Here is a 6,692-nt window from a genome sequence, read left to right as displayed (position 1 = left end):
AATCTCCTGTAGCCCCCAAACTCATGACCACTGGGTGTGTTGGACCAAGGAGACCCCAACCCCAAAACTCCAAACCAATGGGCAGGCATATTTGAGCTGATAGTATAAGGAGTTCACAGAAGTCCTGGGAAGGCGGTGGAGTCCATCAGACATCCCCTCGCTTGGCCTCGCAGACTCCAAACCATGGGCTGCCATGCTGTCCCCAGTCAGCATGTGCCCAGCCAGGCAAGGGTGGTGGTCCCCACTAGTCCACTGAGCCACCACTTTGTGTAAAAATGCTGGCTTGGACATTTTTATAAAGGCCATCTGCACATATAGCAGCCATTTCTATTAGATTTAAAGAGACCATTTTAACTTGTCAACATGCCTAAACGGTGCTTTGCGATTGGCATTTGCATAAATGGGCATTACAACAAATCGTGAACCGAAGAACGGTACACTCCTTCTATCTGGGATTCTCATCCTCTTCCATAAAGTGCACAGCTTCAGCTGGGATGCACATGGAGCGTAGAGTGAACTGGGGTGGGTTCAGCCATCTCTAATCAAAGAACAGAGTTCAGGGGGGAAAGCTGTCTCCAAACCTGATGGCAGATAGAATATGTTAAGGAGACACCTGAACTCACTCCCTCTTTTCCAGTTTTTTAAGTCTCTCTTCCATTTCAGGCTCTTGCCTCTTTGAGAAACATCCGCTTTAACAGTGCTGGAGATGACGTCTCTTTCACTGAAAATGGCAAGAAATATGACGTCCTCAACTGCATGTATTTTCCAAATCGATCTCTTTATCCAGTGAAAGTTGGAGGAGTGAATTCATTGGCTCCCCCAAGCCAAGACTTTACAATTCACTCTGATATGATCGTGTGGGCTACAAAGGTGAGGTTGTAGTGAGGGGTAGTTATTACCCAGTTGTCAATTACAATCATTCCATGCAAAAAGTCTTTCCTTAGCATCTCCAGGTGGGGCTGGGAAAAAGTTCCGTCTCTGAAACCCTGGAGAGATGCTTCCTGTCAGAGCAGACAATACTGGATAGGGTGGATGAAGGGTTTGACTCATGAGAAGGCATATTCCAGTCTTCCTCTTTCTGTCTCGGAATGTATTTTATATGGGCCACATGTATAATGTTTCTACGTAACCTACAGACATCCAGAAGGTATTTTGCCCCTCCTAAATTGGTGTTTCATCAGATAATGGGAAACTCTGTTGAGTCGCTCCATGAAATGCAATTCACTGGATATCCTCAACTGTCTGTCCTTTCCCTTTCAGAAGATGCCTTTTGCCAGGTGTGTGAAGAGGTGCTCTCCAGGGTACACGAGAAGAGTTCCAGAGGGGAAGCCGGTTTGCTGCTACACATGTGATCATTGTCCAGAAGGGACCATTTCTAACCAGACAGGTACCTCAAATATTACGAGCCCTATTACAGAGCAAAATGTACTGGGTTCGGATTGGAGCATGTCATAGGGGAAGGTCATAGAGTAAGAGAAGAGTCTGTCATTTTCCCTAAGAATATTAATTTCTATAAATTCTATTTTGGATCATGATTTCCTGGTTCATCCTTCTATGAACTGGAGCATGTTACACAACACTCAAAGATATTGTCCTTTTTATCTATAGCAATTTTATTAATCTGTTTCCCAGCCTTTGCACCAACACATCTCCTCAGAGCGCACCCCAGACTCTGAAGAAAATGACAGTTCGTGATTGATTGATGCTCACCCATAGGATCTGCAAGTTACACATTGTAGTTCAGGGCTTACATGGCTTTCATTTGTAGTTGCAAAGTTTTATTTATTTCATTTCATTTTTATACCTTCCTATAGCCGAATTTCTCTGGGCGGTTCACAACAGTTAAAACCATAAAGTATTAATTAAAAGCTTAAAACCACCATAAAAAAGGAACATCAGAGTAAAACTGAGGAGCAATGCAGTGATTTAAGATACAGATTTAAAATAGCAGAGTTGAAAGACTAGGATAGTAAATTGCTAAAATGCTGGGGAAATAAAAAGGGCTCAATACCTGAAACTCGCCTAATAAAACTGGACCAGACAATGCTGTGGACACCTCTTATAATGGAACTACATTAATCAGGGCCAGGATCTCTTCTTGATCCTCCCAGAGTGCAGGACACGGAATAAGGAGCTCAAGTTAAAAGAAGCCAGATTTCAGCTGGACATCAGGAAAAACTTCCTGACTGTTAGAGCAGTACGAGAATGGAATCAGTGACCTAGGGAGGTTGTGGGCTCTCCCACGCTAGAGGCCTTCAAGAGGCAGCTGGACAGCCATCTGTCAGGGATGCTTTAGGGTGGATTCCTGCATTGAGCAGGGGGTTGGACTCGATAGCCTTGGAGGCCCCTTCCAACTCTGCTATTCTATGATTCTATAATCGTGGTGTCCAATTCATGATGATTCTCCATGATTTTGTCTTCAAAGTGCTGTGCAAAGTTGTCACAACATGCTACCGATAGTTTCACAGTCTCTCTCCCTGGCTCAGAGTGTAGCAGACCCTGAACCACTAGATCTACAATGACCTAAAGAACTGATATTTTCATCCTTTTCTTTGGGGGGTCCAACTGGCCCCGACAAAATGAACATTTCTGTTATGTTTGAGATGCTTCAATAGACATTACTCATTCCAGATGCAGATCGCTGTGTCCTGTGCTCAGAAGATCACTATCCAAACAAGAACCAAGATGAGTGTATTCCCAAGAAGATCCACTTCCTTTCCTATCAAGAGACACTGGGCTACATTTTAGCTTCTCTAGCCCTTTCCCTGTTCCTAAGCACATCTCTAGTGCTGGCAGCCTTCATTCGACACCGCAACACGCCAATCGTCAAAGCCAACAATCGAGAACTCACCTACATCCTCCTCATCTCCCTCCTGCTCTGCTTTCTCTGCTCCTTCTCCTTCATCGGGCAAGCCACGAAGGTCATCTGTCCTCTCCGACAAAGTGCTTTTGGCATCGTCTTCTCTGTTGCCGTTTCTTCCATTTTGGCCAAAACTTTCACTGTGGTTCTGGCCTTCATGGCCACCAAGCCAGGAAACATGGCAAGAAAACTCTTGGGGAGACAAATGACCAACTCCATTATCCTGATCTGTCCCCTCATCCAAGGTCTTATCTGTGCTGTCTGGCTGGTAACTTCTCCACCATTCCCAAACTTGGACTTCCATTCCCTAACTGGAGAAATCATAGTGGAATGTAATGAAGGCTCGGTCACCATGTTCTACACTGTCTTGGGCTACATGGGTTTCCTGGCTCTCATCAGCTTCACAGTGGCGTTCCAAGCTAGGAATTTGCCCGGCAGCTTCAATGAAGCCAAGTTCATCACCTTCAGCATGCTGGTGTTCTGCAGTGTTTGGGTCTCCTTTGTGCCCACCTACCTGAGCACCAAGGGGAAGTCCATGGTGGCCGTGGAGATCTTCTCCATCTTGGCTTCTGGAGCTGGTCTCCTGGGTTGCATCTTTTTCCCCAAATGCTACATTATTGTGTTGAGGCCCAATCTCAACACCAGAGAGCAATTAATAAGGAAGAAGAAGGAAGGAGTCTAACACTTTGGAGCATGCTGTGTTCGTCTAGTTTCCTGTCAAGTATATCTAGTTAGGAACACCAATAGAATTACTCAAAGTTTAACGTGCTTAAGTTCTTTTCAATCAATGCGGCACCTTCCACATTGGAAATGTATGTCTGTACACTCCACATTAAAATCTTCCATTGGCTGAAGTGTTTAAAAATGGTGACCATGCATTATCAAGAATTGGCATTGTATGGAACACATGGCACTACAACAAAATGTTGCAGTTCATCTTGAACTCCTAAGGGTTAAGGTTTCCTGCCAGACAGTCTTGCTGTCTTCTGTGATCGTATATTTTATGGAGATTGATTCCCAAGAAAAGAGAGCATTCTTCTCTTTCCTGTACAGTGATTGATTTCCCTGCCAGAAGAGCGTCTTTCTCTCCACTGTGACATACCAGATTTCTGTTTTTTCTCTTCCTTCACAACTTTCTCTGGCCATTGAACATTCTTTTAAAGAAAGGCAAAAGAGACTTACCATCCCATCAACAATAGCTACAGCTTAGGTGTCAGGAGGAGAGGCCCTTTTTAACATTTCATTTGCATTCCCTTTTACAGCCCACAAGTTATTCTTTGAAAATATAGTAACCATGCCTATATCTCTCTGACCTACCGACTGACTAATCAACACTAACTTGAGTTTATTGGTCAACCGATTCCACATTGCAGTCCCAATTTCACTATTATTCTAATAGAAAATTCAAGTGTGATTGATTATTTATTTATTCATTTATTACTTTTTTTTATACTGCCCCATCAGCCGAGGCTTTCTAGACAGTGCACCATTAAAATCATAAAATACAACTGCATCAGATAAATTTTAAATATTAAAAGTTTAGAAAGGCGATATAAAACCAACTACGTTAAAATCCAGGGAAATCCCTGTGTAAAAAGGTATGTTTGCTGGAGGCGTTTGAAAGAGGTTTCATTTTGTGCCGCACGATGGTGGGTTTTCCGGAGGGTGGGGGACCGCTACAGCGAAGGCCCCGCCATCGAGGTTCTTCATGGTGACATTCTATTCGTTTGGTTTTGGAAGACTAGCAAGAAATCAGGCATTGAACTTATCCAGTGTCCTCTATGCTGTTTTTAAATGTATAAAGCTAACATGGCAGGCAGTTTTTAGTAACCAAGTAGGTCTCTCATAACAGGCAGCTTTTTAGTGGACCTCTCACACGAGTTAATTGGCACTAAGCAAGTACAGTTAGAGCTCTTGGACCTATGACAAGTGATCTCATCCTTTGAAATATGGACACTGTTGTTCTCTCCCATGAGAAGTGAAAGAGAGCCCCCTCCCTTTCTCATAAGAAGGGAGTGCCCAGCCTGTGTTTCTCATGACGGATGACAGAATTTAAGCGAGATGCCTAAAAGAACATAAAAAGAGCCCTGATGCTGGATCAGACCAAGGGTCCATCTAGTCCAGCACTCTGTTCACACAGTGGCCAACCAGCCATCGGCCAGGGATGAACAAGCAGGACATGGTGCAAGCCTTCTCCTTCTCCTCCTCCTCCTCCTCCTCCTCCTCCTCTTCTTCGCCACCTCCTTCTCCTCCTTCTCCGTAAGAACATCAGAAGTGCCCAGATGCTGGATCAGGCCGAGGGTCCATCTAGTCCAGCACTCTGTTCACACAGTGGCCAACCAGCCATCGGCCAGGGATGAACAAGCAGGACATGGTGCAAGCCTTCTCCTTCTCCTTCTCCTTCTCCTTCTCCTCCTTCTCCTCCTCCTCCAGAACATCAGAAGTGCCCTGATGCTGGATCAGACCAAGGGTCCATCTAGTCCAGCACTCTGTTCACACAGTGGCCAACCAGCCATCGGCCAGGGATGAACAAGCAGGACATGGTGCAAGCCTTCTCCTTCTCCTTCTCCTTCTCCTTCTCCTCCTCCTCCTCCTCCTCCTCCTCCTCCTCCTCCTCCTCCTCCTCCTCCAGAACATCAGAAGTGCCCTGATGCTGGATCAGACCAAGGGTCCATCTAGTCCAGCACTCTCTTCACACAGTGGCCAACCAGCCATCGGCCAGGGATGAACAAGCAGGACATGGTGCAAGCCTTCTCCTTCTCCTTCTCCTTCTCCTCCTCCTCCTCCTCCTCCTCTTCTTTGCCACCTCCTTCTCCTCCTTCTCCTTAAGAACATCAGAAGTGCCCTGATGCTGGATCAGACCAAGGGTCCATCTAGTCCAGCACTCTGTTCACACAGCGGCCAACCAGCCATCGGCCAGGGAAGAACAAGCAGGACATGGTGCAACAGCACCCTCCCACCCATGTTCCCCAGCAACTGGTGCACACAAGCTTATTGCCTCGAATACTGGAGATAGGACACAACCATCAGGTCTAGTAGCGTATACAATCCAGTGGGCTGGCTTTGCTCTTTGATCTCGCTCCAAGGGGGGAAATGTGCATTATCAGCCTGGAGGAATCTGTTGGACTTGGGGCAATGACCATGTGCCGTGGGGACCCGAGCATGCAGACAACTGTGATAGGGGACTGTTCTGGTCTTCTGAAGGGAGGTGTGAGCTATCTTTGCATTTCTTGCTGCACCCCTTTATCATCTGTGTAAACTGTTCATCTGACCTAGCTGGGGCATCGGTTTCACTTTGGCAATCTTCCAATCTGGTTTGATTGGGACCTAAGTAAATCGGGATCCCAGAATCCACGCAACAGGCTTGGCCGAAGCTCAAGGTTTGCAGAAGTACAAAATCTATGAGGGCTGGATCAAGATCCACTAATGGATTGCTGGGTGATTTGCAGTACATCAGCATGGGGTTCCACCTCCCAATCATTTCAAAGCACCAATAAAAGGGCTCCCCCGCTCTTTAAAGAGTTAATTAAAGTCCCTGATCTGAATCGTGAACCGCCCAGAGAGCTCCGGCTATTGGGCGGTATAAAAATGTAATAAATAAATAAATAATAAAATAAATCAGATATACATTTGTACTCATCCCAGTGTAGGATTCGTTGTGTACAGTAGGTTAGCTCAGCCTTCTGGACTGCCATTTTGAATCTGGCTCCGCCCCAGCCTGGTGTAGGGATCCAGTTGGTGGACCAGAGGGTTCTAAGTCAACCTACAAACCTAAGTCTGCCCATGTCTGTGTTACAGATTCCTGTAGGAGAGTACAGCTAGCTGGACCCTG

Source organism: Elgaria multicarinata, chromosome 23 (genome assembly GCF_023053635.1).
Source record: "Elgaria multicarinata webbii isolate HBS135686 ecotype San Diego chromosome 23, rElgMul1.1.pri, whole genome shotgun sequence".
Taxonomy (NCBI): Eukaryota; Metazoa; Chordata; class Lepidosauria; order Squamata; family Anguidae; genus Elgaria; species Elgaria multicarinata.
Note: the sequence above shows the minus strand (reverse complement) of the source record.